The 14,111-nt window shown below is 45.8% G+C and overlaps 1 protein-coding gene across 2 annotated transcripts in view; it reads left to right on the plus strand.

The window, feature by feature from the left end:
* The window catches only part of CRTAC1 (cartilage acidic protein 1), a 1,509,269-nt gene that overhangs the window by 1,267,788 nt on the left and 227,370 nt on the right, over positions 1-14,111 (plus strand). The gene's annotated exons all lie outside the window — the stretch shown is intronic.

Here is a 14,111-nt window from a genome sequence, read left to right on the forward strand (position 1 = left end):
ACAGAACTTCCTCAAACAAAAAGCGGAATGCAAATAGCCCCGAGAACCGTGTAAAATATATAAAAATGAGTAAATATAAAAAATAACTGCAATTTGCCATTAACACACAAATTACTTTTCATTCTCTCACCTTCAGATACCATGACCAACTCCCTCGCCCTATTGCGCTTTTTCCTGAAAATTCTTTTCCCATCTACTTTTTCACCCATACTGTGCTGTAAAACAACACGTCTATGTTATCCTATTTTCGTGGCAACCTCCAAACTATGTTATGCATATTCAAACCAGTGATAACTCAGACCTCAAGTGCTGTTAATCACCTGATTTATAAAGCATCAGGGGTATCCATTATTTTCAGTGCTTCAGGCTTGATGCGTTATTATAAAATCTAAGCATTCATATGTTGACTTCTTATTACAAGTGCACCTGTCAACAACAGAATCTGTCAGAAACAGCCATTTCACCAAATGTATATATGAATGTGCTATTGGTATAACGCGCACCTAGCCAAAAAGACAGCGGTTCGCTATACAGTGTCAATGGCAAGCATACAGCCAGTGAGTGATAGATGTAGTTGGGTATTGGATTGTTACTGCATTGTGATGTAGTTCTCTTTAAAGAGCAGTGATTTAAATTATTTCCAAATTGGAGCAACGTTTGGGCAGTCCTTAATTACACAGGAATACTAAATGTTGATCCTCTCACTTGCCATCCATGGAAAGTAATCTGATTGAAAAGATCACAATTGCAAAGACCAAAAAATACATATATGCTCCATCATTCCATTATAGAAAGGTTTTGTTAAAAACAATCCTCTAGGGGGCGTGGCCTGACTGCGAGGCAAGATGGACGCCTAGTGCCTCGGCTCCGCCGACAACCTCCTCCCAATACACCATCCTGCAAGCTATCCTGACATCTGGCACCGGAAATAGACTCTCCGAGGCTGGCGATCCCTGCCGCTGCTTGGCGGAGCCTCGGCGCTGCCTCCGTCCCTGAGATACAACGCCCGCTGCTTTGGGCCCTGAGGCACTCCCGCGTCCGGGGACTGAGGTGGGCCCAGACATCGGCGCTGCGTGGCTGTGCGTGCGGCCGCGACTCACCGGAAGCGGCCGGAGCAACTCTTGGATCTCCTCTCGGGGGTGCGGGGCGCGCCGACAGTTCGCAGGACCCGAGCCTTGCTGAGGGGACGTCGCCCGCTACATCGAGGGGGTGCATTCTCCACTCACCACGCGTCTCGACAGCTGAGGACTGCTGGGGACCGCCGGAGCAAAGTGACGATCCCTGCACAGAGGTACAGCGTTGGTGTGCGACTGCGGGGGGATTGCGGACTGGGGCGCTCCCTCCTGTGCTCCCTGCTACCTATTGCGGGGTGCCTGTGTGCCCCGCACGAGATCTTGCGGAGGCGCGCCATCGTACTCGGCGCCGAGAGTGGCCCATTCCTGGAACTTTGGCAACACGGCTCCCTGGGGCTCTGGCGACCCGACGCGCTGCGACTCCCTGCTGGCCCTGAAATACAAGCAACGAGCACACAGAGACTGAGGGGTGGGCGAGCTCTCTGCCACCTGGCAATACCCTTCACGAACTCCTGCAAGTGTAGACGGCCACAACGTGGGCCTCTCCTGGTCGGGAGTGTGCGGCAGAGACACTTTACGGACGCCCTTTTTAGCCGCCATTCCCACGTGGGCGGAGTGGAGTGACCCCTGTGAGGCGCTCGCTCACCTCCAGCGGCACCCTGGTTACTAACTGCCTATCCACCTCCGTGGGGCTAGCTGGGGGCATCGAGATGTCTGGGGTTAAGGGGGCCAGGGCATCTCAGCAAAGCAAATTAGACCGCTACGCCTGCACAAAGACAGACCTACCCGACAAGAGGGCACAGGGAGACATGCCCAAGAGTGGCGCAGACCAGACGCCTTCTGAGCCCACCATGAAGGACCTCATGACAGCCATTACGGGCATTCGCACGTCCATAGACACTCTCTCCTCAGAGATGGCGCTCATCAGGGCCGACCTCGCCAATTATCGAGAGAAAGTGCAGCAGCTTGAAACCACCACCATAAGCCTCATGGGCGATACCTCTCGGCTTCAAACCGACGTTGCAGAGCCGCAGGCCTTCCGTAAATTCGCAGAGGACAAGCTCGACGATTATGAGGGAAGGATGAGGCGTAATAACGTCCGCGTCCCAGGGGTGCCGGAAAAAATGGAAGGCCCTGCCGCTGACCTATTCATCGAGAACTTAATCACGACTAAACTGCAACTTAAGGGACTCTCCAAGCTCTTTGTCGTGGAGAGGGCGCACAGGGTACCGGGGGGCCGCCCGAGGCCAGGGGCGCCACCCCGCCCCATACTGGCCCGTCTGCTAAACTACCGCGACAGGGATACCATCCTCCAGACCGCCAGAGTGGCCCCCCCGCTCCGCCTGGATAATGCTACTATTACCTTCTTCCCTGACTTTACCCGCGGGGTGCAGATGCGTCGCCGCACGTTCCACGATGTCAAAAAACGCCTCTGGGCCGTCGACCTCAAATATGCCATGCTCTTTCCGGCGAGACTGCGGGTCGAGGCGGAGGGAGAAACACACTTTTTCGACCATCCTGAGGCCGCATCGGACTGGCTGGACAGCCGAGGAGACCGAGGGGGGAGCGGCCCCTCGGGCAGCTGAATGGCGGGCCGCAGGGGCGTTGAAACAATGCTGTGATCTTGATGTCGCTATTTCCCGGTGTGTGTGGTGTTGACCGGGGAGACTCCCCTGTGGCGGCTACTGCGGGAACATGTGCTTACTTGGGACGTTACAAGACATTGGTCAGTCTGGCTCTCCTGAACACTGGTTCCGATGTGATCACAATTGGGAGTGAGGATCGGGGAACGGTTGAAGCCTCCCCCCCCACGTTCTTTCTTTAGCTGGTTCTTTTCCTTTTTCTAACTTTGTTTAATGGGCGACAGGCACTCTGCATTTTTTATTCACATGGGCAGTTTGAGGCCCAGAGTGCAGGGAAGCGGGGAGGGGGGAAGTTGGGAGGGAATGTATTTTTTCTTGGTTAGTATTTATGTTTATGTGTTCGATGGCATGGTCTCTAACTGTACACCGCAAACATATGCACCACCAACACACAAATGGGTACGCAACGCAACAAGGAGGTCAAAATCTTAAGTTGGAACGTTAACGGGCTGGGAGACAAGATCAAGCGCAGTGTAGTGATCCAACACATCAAATGACTTTCCCCTGACATAGTTTTACTCCAAGAAACGCATCTGCTGGGTAACAAATGTGGGGCACGGAACAGGTGGGGATATTCGATGGCAGCACATGCGGGCTTCACGTTTGGCTCGAGAGGTGTGGGCCTCATGGTTAGAAAATCCTTCCCATTGTCGATTGTCTCCACATACACTGATGACCTTGGGCGATACGTGGGTGTAACAGGCACGTGGGAGGGCCATACCATAACCTTTCTCTCTGTTTATGCACCCCCCGGGTTGCAATCGACGACTTTTACCGACCTTAGTGCTTTACTCCTCACACTGCCAGTGGGTCACCTTGTCCTGGGCGGGGACTTTAACTCTGTCGTCTCCGGCGAGTTGGAAAGGCACCCGCCGCGCCTCTTGCCTGCAGCGGCACACTCGCTCTCTAGCTTTCTGGACGCACTGGGTCTAATAGATGTATGGCGAGCTTACCACCCGGATAAAATACAACACACCTTTTATTCTCATGCTCATCGCAGCCTCTCCCGCTTAGACTATATTCTGGCCCCGCATCCCAGATTGCCAATGTTCACGAGATCAGACATCTGCCCAGGGGTATCTCTGATCACTCCCCCCTCTGGACTCATATAGTCCTGGACCACGCGCAAGTCGGACGCAGAGCCCCCCTCAATCCATGGCACTTAAAAAACCCCAAGATACGACGGGATCTGATCAAATCCATCGATGACTACTTCACAGAAAACGAGCATACGGTTGACTCCCCCCAAACACTCTGGGAAGCGTTCAAAACTGTTGTCCGAGGGCAGGCCCTCTCCCTAATTGCGGGTGCAAAGAAAGACAGACGGAAAGACATATCCGATGTCGAGCATAGGGTACACCGCCTGGAGCAGATTGTCAACTCAAACCCCACACCCGATGCACTACACGAACTAAGACTCTGCACAGACGAGTATAGAGCCCTAGTCACAGAGCGTGCCAAAATAATGGGACAAGAAAAGCTGGGCCGTATATACGACTGGGGTGACAAGGCGGGGAAACTGCTAGCCTGGCTAGACAAGAGAGAGCGTGCTAGTCGTCTGGTGCCTGAACTCCAAGGGACCGACGGAAACCCTGTGACAGACCCCCAAGCCATAGCTTCCCAATTTGCAGCCCATTACCAACAGGTGTATACTTCGGTGGCCCCTTACACACTTGAGGATTCTATCGACCTACTCAGAGACATCTCCCTCCCTACCCTGCCGGACACGAGTCGCCAATTTCTAGATAGCTCCCTCTCTACGGACGAAATCGCGCTTGCAATTCGTACGCTTCGACCTGGTAAAGCTCTTGGCCCCAATGGTATCCCTATTGAGCTTTACAAGGTCCGCCCTGACAAACTGGGACATTATCTCCAATCCATGTATAACTCCAGCCTTGAGACGGGCATACTACCGTTAGACCAATGCCTGGCCACCATCGTCACCATATACAAAGAAGGGAAACCCAAAACTGATTGCTCCTCCTATAGGCCCATCTCCCTACTGAACGCCGAGCCTAAAATCCTAGCTAAAGTACTCTCTAACAGACTGATCAAGGTCATAGGGGACCTGGTCCATCCAGATCAATCCGGATTCATGCCTCGGCGCAATACTGCACTTAACCTCCGCAGGGCGCACGGGGTACTGGGCAGGGCCCCAACCATAAGTGAGGACGCCATTATCGCGTCCTTAGACGCTACTATGGCTTTTGACACCATCGAATGGAACTACCTGTTTGCCGTGCTAGCAAAACTTGGATTTGGCCCGGTCTTTATCAGCTGGGTGAAACTCCTCTACGCCCACCCCATGGCACAGGTGGTCGTCAATAACAGAAAATCCGCCCCCTTTGTGCTGGGTCGTGGCACCAGACAGGGCTGCCCCCTCTCCCCTCTCCTATTCGCTCTGGCCCTCGAACCCCTAGCAGAGTGGATACGCAACGACGTGGTCATTCGCGGACTGCAATGGGCGCCGGGATGGGAGGACCGTATTTCTCTCTACGCAGACGATCTCCTCCTGTATCTCGCCTCCCCTAAGAGGTCCCTTATTGTACTGCTTGACATTCTAAACATCTTCGGGCGATACTCTGGGTTCCGGATCAATTGGCAGAAGTCTCTCATATACGTTCTAAGTGGGGACTCCCCTCAGTTGCCTCGAAACTGCCCGATACCAGTGGCCACAGACGGTTTCACGTACCTGGGCATATTTATCTCCCTGGATCCGACACTCCGATATTCCCGCAATTTGGGCCCACCCTTGCAACGTCTTAAAAACGACATTATACACTGGAAAACACTCCCTATCTCCTTATTGGGTAAGGCAGCATTATTCAAAATGATGTCCCTACCACGCTTTCTATATGCACTTCAGAACGCCGCGGATCCTGTGCCCAATTCATACTTTGGGGAGATAGAGGGCCTACAGAGGGACCTACTCTGGGGTGGACGGCCTCGTATAGCCTTAACAAAGCTCACGCTTGGGTGGTACGACGGTGGAATTGGGCTGCCTGACATTAAAAAATACTATTGGGCGGCTCATCTCGCTGCCATTAACCATGGCACTTATGGCCCCCCTGATGCCCCTGGCTTCCGTAAGGACCGCTGGCTACTCCCCGGCGGGACATACAACCGAGCACTATACTCCTCACCTGGTAAGATCCCGCTGACGGGGCCCACCAACCACACGGTTAAGATATGGCACGCTGCGACAAAATCACTGGGCTGGGCCAACAAACTAACGCTAGCTACCCCGCTCTGGGACTCACAAAAGTTAGGATACCTGGGCGCCTCAAAAGGTTTTGATAAGTGGGACCTCATCGGTATTTCCACTATCGGAGATCTTTGGACGGCGGAGGGAGTGAAGTCGTTTAGCACGCTCCAGATGCAACACTCAATGGCTGACTCAGAGTTGTTCAGATACCTTCAGGTCCGCCACGCACTTCAGGCCGCATTGCCAAGGGGCACCTCCCTACCAGCTAACTCCCCGCTAGAAGACAGACTCCTTGATGGCTACCTCCCGGAGCGTGCCATATCCCTGACGTATAGGAAGATAATAAATAACATGCATGACCCCTTGACCCTGCTGCGGGAAAAATGGACAGAGGACGGAATTGAACTAGATGACGAAGGGTGGCAGACGGCGATTTCCTCCCCCAAAACAGTAGCAATTTCGGCCCGGCTCCGCCTGGTGCAACTAAAAATCCTACACAGAACATATTTAACGGGGCCCCAATTGGTACACATGGGGAGGCACACGGATGGGTCCTGTAGACGTGGGTACTCCCAACCAGGCATTTTCATACACATCCTCTGGCACTGCAGGTTCATTCAGGAGTACTGGCACAAGATCCATGCCATCATGAGTGAAACCCTTGAACTTGACATCCGTCCGGAAGCCCCTAGATGCCTCCTAAATATCTGGGAGCCCACGGACCTCAATGCCTATGCCATACACTGAGTGACACTTGCCTGCATGATTGCTAAGAGGAACATTGCGCAGCACTGGGGGGCATCACAGGCACCTGCAGTGAAAGACTGGAAAAAGGACCATGATTGGTGCATACAACGAGAAAAATCTGTCTACATTGCAAGGGGCTGCCCCCGCAAATGGTCCAAAATTTGGACTCCCTGGAACTTATACCGAGGCGAAATATGTACCCCCCCCAGACTTTACGACGCAGATGTCTCCCCGTCCCCGTAACTCCAACTGTACAAATATGTTATGCATTACTGAATCTTTGTGCTTGCAACTACCTATGCGGTGTTCCTACGAAACTATGCCTTGTAGTCGATGTTTCTTTAATAAAAAGAGTTGTAAAAAAAAAAAAAATCCTCTAGTGGCCATATCCAATGTTTCTTCCACCTCTGTGGGTTTCATCTTCATTACATGACCACCAGCCATGTAGTTCCTTTAAAATTAGCTTTATTAATCTGGTGCAATATTGCCCAAGCGGAAGTACTTAAAACTGTAACTCCATTTGCAACCATTACTAAATCCTGACCAATATAGAAAGAAGTGCATAGTTCAAACATGAATCAGACATTCAGTTCATATTTATTTATTTTAAAAGTTTTATATAGCGTGAACTAGACCCATGCGGGTATCAGAGGGCTTTACACGATGAGGAGACCAATGACCAATAAAACATTTAAACATAATAAAGGTACATACAGTGTAGCAGAAAACAACTAACAAAGCGGAGGAGAGAGTTGAGGTTCTAAGCCAGGAGGTTTAATATGTTTAATGGAAATGGTTTATGTCTTTTGCTGTAAGAAATATATTTAATTAGTAGGACAATTACATATATCACTGGCCTCGAAAGGTAAACCAATACAATGTTGTCACTAAAATGAATAACTTCATATCCCATCATATTACACCTTTAGCATTGCACACAAGTACTCAGTCTACCTAATCAAGGGTGCGTAATAATCTTTGTGGGAATCATGTAACTCAATTATTAATCTACTCAACATTAAATCATGTGACTCCTAGTGATGCACAAAATTGTATATTCCCAATAATTTATAAAATAATGACAATACTTAAATCTCATTTGAAAGCATCCTGTGTACGTCAATTCAAAAAAAGTTTGTATCCACTTTTGTAATCCTAAAAATTGGTGCCATCCTTTTTCATTGTGCAAGTCAAGTAGTTTTAGTGTAGACAATTTGATTATGACCTTAGATTCTAATTGGTTCAATCTGTGTTCACCACAATGATAAACTCCAGTTCTAGAAATACCTGAACGTTTCAGAAAATTTGCATTACTGTCAATGCAATCTATTAAATGGATTGCAACTTGGAATTTAGTGTTTCTCACCTTGACATCAGCTATCATATAACTATTATTGTCTAACGATAGTACTAGCATACAATGGTCCACATGGACAGGTGAGTACATAAACCACACATGTGGTCAGTAAGTTAATACAAATATTTACATACATTGACTGCTACATGAACCCTCAATCATCAAGGTTTTATTTTTACATTCTGTACTGAGATTGGAACCCCCCTACCCTAATCCGTGGAAACCTTTATATTCCAGTCAAGATTTCTTAATATAGTTTTCAGGGTCACACATGCTCCTCAATAATATTTCCTGGAGGTTTTCGTGGCGTGAGACTGTCACAGTAGTGTTCTTGTCCAGACCCTGATGCTAAATATTGTCATCAGTTAGTCAACACCTCTGTCTCTGAACAGTTCTCCTCACTCTAAGAGCTTTTAATGGAATACTTAGTTACAAATCTCAGTTGTGCTGGTTTCACTTGTTCCTCCTTCTTTGTACTCAATGATCCCTTAACAATAAATTCCCTGTCCATACTTTCCCCAATAGTCAACGCTAAAGTCAGTTCTAATTTTTTGTATCCCATCTGTAAGAATTTCTCTGTCATATTAGCTATATATTGACATTATTCATTAAGTGTACAGTTTAGTTTAGCCCGTACAAATTCAGCTTAGGGGAAGCTTATTAGCCATACATTACAGATGTCAACTATGGGCATGGAGAGTAAAGCTAGTAGCATTCTCTTTTCTAAAAAATAAAAATAAAAAAATAGACTTGCAATTTCCTATCACTTACATGTCTTCATAGATCTAAGTTTTTCAACTGATATTTATTGCAAGTATATTGAAATGTTACCTTCCAAGAATTGTTATTTAGTTTGTCAATAAACCATACAAATTGATTCTTCAATTGATTTCATAGTACAATAAGATGATCCATATAATGGACCCATAATTGCATCATAAAATTCTCATTAGCCTGTCCCCATGCAAATTCCTTATTGAAATGGGTCATAACTAATTTGCGACCAAAAATGGAATAATCAATTTCAGTTCACATATGTTGTACAAAGTATTCTGCATCAAACGGAAAAAGTTATTCTAAAGAATGAATTTGGTCATTTTAGAGTACTTTAATGTGTGTTTTGAGTATACTTAATATCCTACAGGACATCTGCATGTCCAATCAACATATACATAACACAAACATCCAATGTTACCATAAAAACGACCCTGCTCTACTGGCAACCCTTCCAATTTAGGAATGGCATCTCCTGAATCTTTGACCCTTTCACTGCCAGGCCTTTCCCCCCGTGTCATGCCCTTTATTTTTTACTATTTGGGGTAGGCCCCCATAATTTTTGTCCAAATAAGGTATCCACACCAAATTTGCATCCTTTCCTTCCAACATCTTTAGGATTCTAAAGATACAATGGGTTTGTGGATTCCCTTGGAGGGGACTGAGAAATTAGGCAAAATACAACAACATTTGTTTTTTGAGGGAAAAATTGGATAAAATGCTGGAGAAGAAAGCATCTCGTTTCTTCCCTGCAAATGGTATAAACAGAGGGTTTATGGTGCTAAACTTACCACCTTCCCAGCTTTCAGGAACAGGCAGACTTGTATCAGAAAACCAAATGGGTATGAAACTAATAATGGATGCCAGAAAGCAACACATTTCTGAAAAGTAGACCAAATTCTGAATTCAGCAAGGGGTCATTTGTGTAGATCCTTCAAGGTTTTCCTATGGAAAGTAACAGTTGAAATAAAAGAATATTGACATTTAGCTGAAAAAACAGCCATTTGTGGCTACATTTTCACCTGTAACTTTTTCTAACTATGGTAGATTTTTTAAAGCTTTATACCGTTACCTCGGTGGGACCCTTCTGGTCGCGGGGTTGTATGAGGCTTGTAGGTGCACCAAGAACCCGAGGTACCCAGAGCCAATAACTGAGTTGCACCTTGCAATGCTTTTTCATTGTGTACCGGGTATACAGTAATTCATTTGGTAAAATATAAAGAGTGAAAAATCAGTATCAAGTAAACCTATGTATTTCTGAAATTAGAACAAAATATGGAGTTCAGTAGCAGTGGTTATTTGTGCATCTCTGAATTTGTGGGTACCCATATGAGCATGTGAATTAGAGGGTATAATAAATAATGTGTGGGACGAATACTTTTTGATGAATATAGTTGTGACCTATAAATTAACGATATTGCGCTTAAAACGAATTAATAGAAATGTTTAGAAGTGTGACAGTTAGTGTAGTTTATTTATACCACATTTTCGTGAAGCCACTATTTTATTAAAATGGATGCAGTTTCTAGTGTTTGTTCATTCTAACCCTACACATTCCCCCTCCCAATCAGTATTCCTCTGCAAGCCTTCTCTCCCCACTGTTTCCATGGAATACAGTACAACGTGATGTAACTGATTAGTTATTTTAGAGAGCATGTATTGTAAATGAAACTTTTCATCATGTTCATGATGTAACTTTTTGACGGACACTTCCGCTGGAAGTTCCGTTGTCAGTCAGCTACACATTACAATGTATTTGTTTTTGGTAAAGAATGTTTCATATTCTGTTTTGGCATCCCCGGGGTTCTTTTGCTTGGAAGGTAATGGAAGATTCTTGGTTATTCTTAGAAGTGGGCTATTGTAATAAACTTTATTGTGATCCATTTTCTGAGTCATCTAAAATGTACTGTTGATAATCATTCTATGCTGAATCTTTAGTTTTTCATATTTGTTTATACATAAAACATGTATAAAAGCCCCTGGTTTTATGTGGTTGGGGAGAGGCTTTGATTTTTCTGCACAGAACTCTGTCCATTTGGACTTTCACTTTTCATTTTGAATAGCTTTATTCGACAGCATATATCATAAAAGCTTCAAGTAACATGTTTACAGTAAAACAATATTTGATAAAAAATCTTGCAGAACAGTGCAGATGGGTGCAAAAAAAATCTTAACATAAAGGAAAATCAGCATATATGATTAAAAAGACATCAAACCAATTTCATAAAAGACTTAAATCTGGGACACTATATACATAGAATGGCATAATCCATCGCAATAAACAATGTATAAAGTGCAAGTGCTATCTATGCGATTAACAGTGTTCAGAAATTGTGAAACATTCCAAAATGGTAAATGATTTTAATCACAAGTAATGGGTCACAAATATCTATAGTAAGGTCACACCTTGTTGGGCTCTAATCCTAATTTGCCAAGTTTGGCCTAAAAATTTGGCCACTCCACAGGAAAATAGGACACTGGGATCGGATTTTAAAATACATATAGCAGACCGGTGATCGCGGGTGCCCATGCCACTACATATTGGTTTTAACCATTTGCTCCTAGCTTTATTGTAGGCAGGGCAGGCACACAGGACATGGGCAACACACTCCACCGGAGCTCCACAGCATGGGCAGCTCTCTGTTGTGTCCTCCGCTTTACGCCATTTTGCCATTCGAATGTTAACGGGGAGCGTGCCGTATCTAAACTGGAAGTATACAGTCCTGTCTCGTGGGACCTGGATCACATCTATATAGCGCTCCAAGCTTCTAGTGTGTTTGAACAGGAAGAACTTCTCTGTCAATCTGCCCAACATTGGCTTGCAAATTTCTTGCCTGCCAATCCAATCCCAATAGTATCTCTTGAGTTCCGCTTTACTAGGGGGAACCTGACTATCCCATGCATCTCTAAGACCAAGTTGCATCATAACTTTCTTTACATACGATAACCAATTGACCTTGTAGTTTACGTCCAAATTCATTACCTCCGTTAGAGCTGCAGCATAGTTGGTAAGCTCTTCAGTGCGCCGAAGGCGAGCCCAAAAGAGCAATGGTCATAACCTGGCAATAGCTCTAAACGGACGCCTACCCATGTCATACATTTGCGGTGTTAAAGGGGTGTTGCGCGGAAGCGTCACCAATTCCCTCAATAGTTTGTGCTCAGACCTACTTATTTCATCCACATTTTCGAACCCCCATAGCTCGGCTCCATACATGGTTGAACTAACTGCCTTTGCATAAATTGCTAGCGCAGGGGCAACTGGCCTACTGTACGAGGAGCGATGTTCTTTGCTTAGTGCCCCAGTTACGCATTTATGATTCAGAAGCATTTTGGATATATGGGGCCTCAACAGCATTTTGTCTGAGAGGCATATGCCGAGATATTCAAAGTTCCCAACTCTTTCCAGAGGGGTACCATTTAATGTAAAATTATTCCTAAAGGATTTCGGAGGGTTAAAAACCATAATCTTGGTCTTCGTAGTATTAATAACTAGGCCCCGTGCATCACAAAAGGATTGATATCTGAACAACAATTTTTGAAGCCCAACTGGAGTTTTGGACACCAACAGGGTGTCATCAGCGAAAAGGAGCGTTGGCACTTTGTCACCCACTAAAATAGGCGCATCCGCTGGGTCCTCCTGTAGAAACTTCACCACCCGTTCACATACAAGGAGAACAGGGTGGGAGCCATTACGCAACCCTGGCGCACTCCCTTGTCAACAGAAATCCGCTTCGTTAGCTGACCCTGGGTGCCCTATCTCACCTGAGCATAATTACCATCATGAAGACGGATTAGCAAATTAAGAATTAGCGGAGGAATGCCCATATCATTTAAAATCCGCCACAAATTATCCCTCGGTACCAGATCAAAAGCTGTTTTTAAATCAATGAATGCCATATAAAGGCTACCTTTCCCGATTAAAACCACTTTCCAGTATATGAGCATTAGTCTAAAAACCTGATCGATCGTCCCAGTGTTAGCCCTAAACACCGCCTGGTACTGTGAGAGAATATGTTCATCATCACACCATGATTGTATTCTCTGCAGGAGAACCCTACCAAGCACCTTTTGCATTACATCAGTCAAGCTTATGGGCCTGTAATTTGAAGGGTCTTCCCTATCACCTTTTTTGTAGATGGGAACTACTTCTGCGCCTTTCCAGGAGTCTGGTACTGGGCATCCTACAACAATGGCATTAAAGAACAAGTAAAAATAACTTGACCACCCTCTAGAGTTAAACAAAAATAAATCTCCTGGCAGACCATCCGGTCCGGGGGCCTTAGCAGGGACTAATTTTAAAATCGCAGACTATTTCAACCCACAAGAAGGGGTCTCTGTCATTCCCCAAAGGAGGAACGTCTGGGGTGCCGCATAGCTCCGCCAGACATCCGTCCTCAATGAAGGAATATAACTTTGTAAAATTATTGTGCCAATCATATCCAGTGATATGATTGGGTACAATATTTAAGTCCCTGTTGGCTCCACGACTCACTAAAGACCAGAAGAGATTCTTGTTCTTTTCCTGACTAGCGTCTTTCAGCTATGACCAGTGTCGCTCATCCCACTCAATCTTCGGTTTATGTAAAGATACATTGTAATCTTTTCTAGCCATTATAACCCTAGAACAATTTTTTGTTGTAACTGCTAGGATCAGAGATTGTCTTTTAAGCGTACAATCTAAAGTGTACTATAACTTTTCCCTTTGTTTGTGACCACACAAAATCCCATCCTTACGTGGAGCCTGGAAATACGAACTTAGTGTCTCCACAGTATTAGCATGAGCTTTTGGGATCATATCACCCTTAGATTTATCAGTGGTCATAACACAGAGTTCCGCTGTCTTCTCAGACAAAAATTTGCGAATGGCTAGCAAATTTTCTTCACGCAAGGAGACCTTTTCCCACTTAAGATGCCTCTTACAATTGGAGGGGATGGTATTCATAATGCAAGTTGCTGCCTTACTAATCATGGGACTTAAAACAGGCCACGGGTTTGTCATGGTCATACACAAAGGATTGTGATCACTGTCAGTCGTGGTACCTACAAACATATCGGTCTTCTCATCCCACAGATTTACATCCAGTAAAATATAATGAATTCGCGAGGGACAGCCAATGGTAAACAACCTTTACAACGAAACTTTTACAACGCGATGCCATTACATCGCGGTCTTTACAACGCAAGTCGTTACAACGACTTGCGCTAGATGGCGCTCTAGGACAAGGAATAGTATAATTTACTATTCAACACCTTCCCTACTGTACGTAGACTGGAGTTGGAATAGTAAATTATACTACTCCTAAGTCCAGCGC

Source organism: Triturus cristatus, chromosome 1_2 (genome assembly GCF_964204655.1).
Source record: "Triturus cristatus chromosome 1_2, aTriCri1.1, whole genome shotgun sequence".
NCBI classification, from domain to species: domain Eukaryota; kingdom Metazoa; phylum Chordata; class Amphibia; order Caudata; family Salamandridae; genus Triturus; species Triturus cristatus.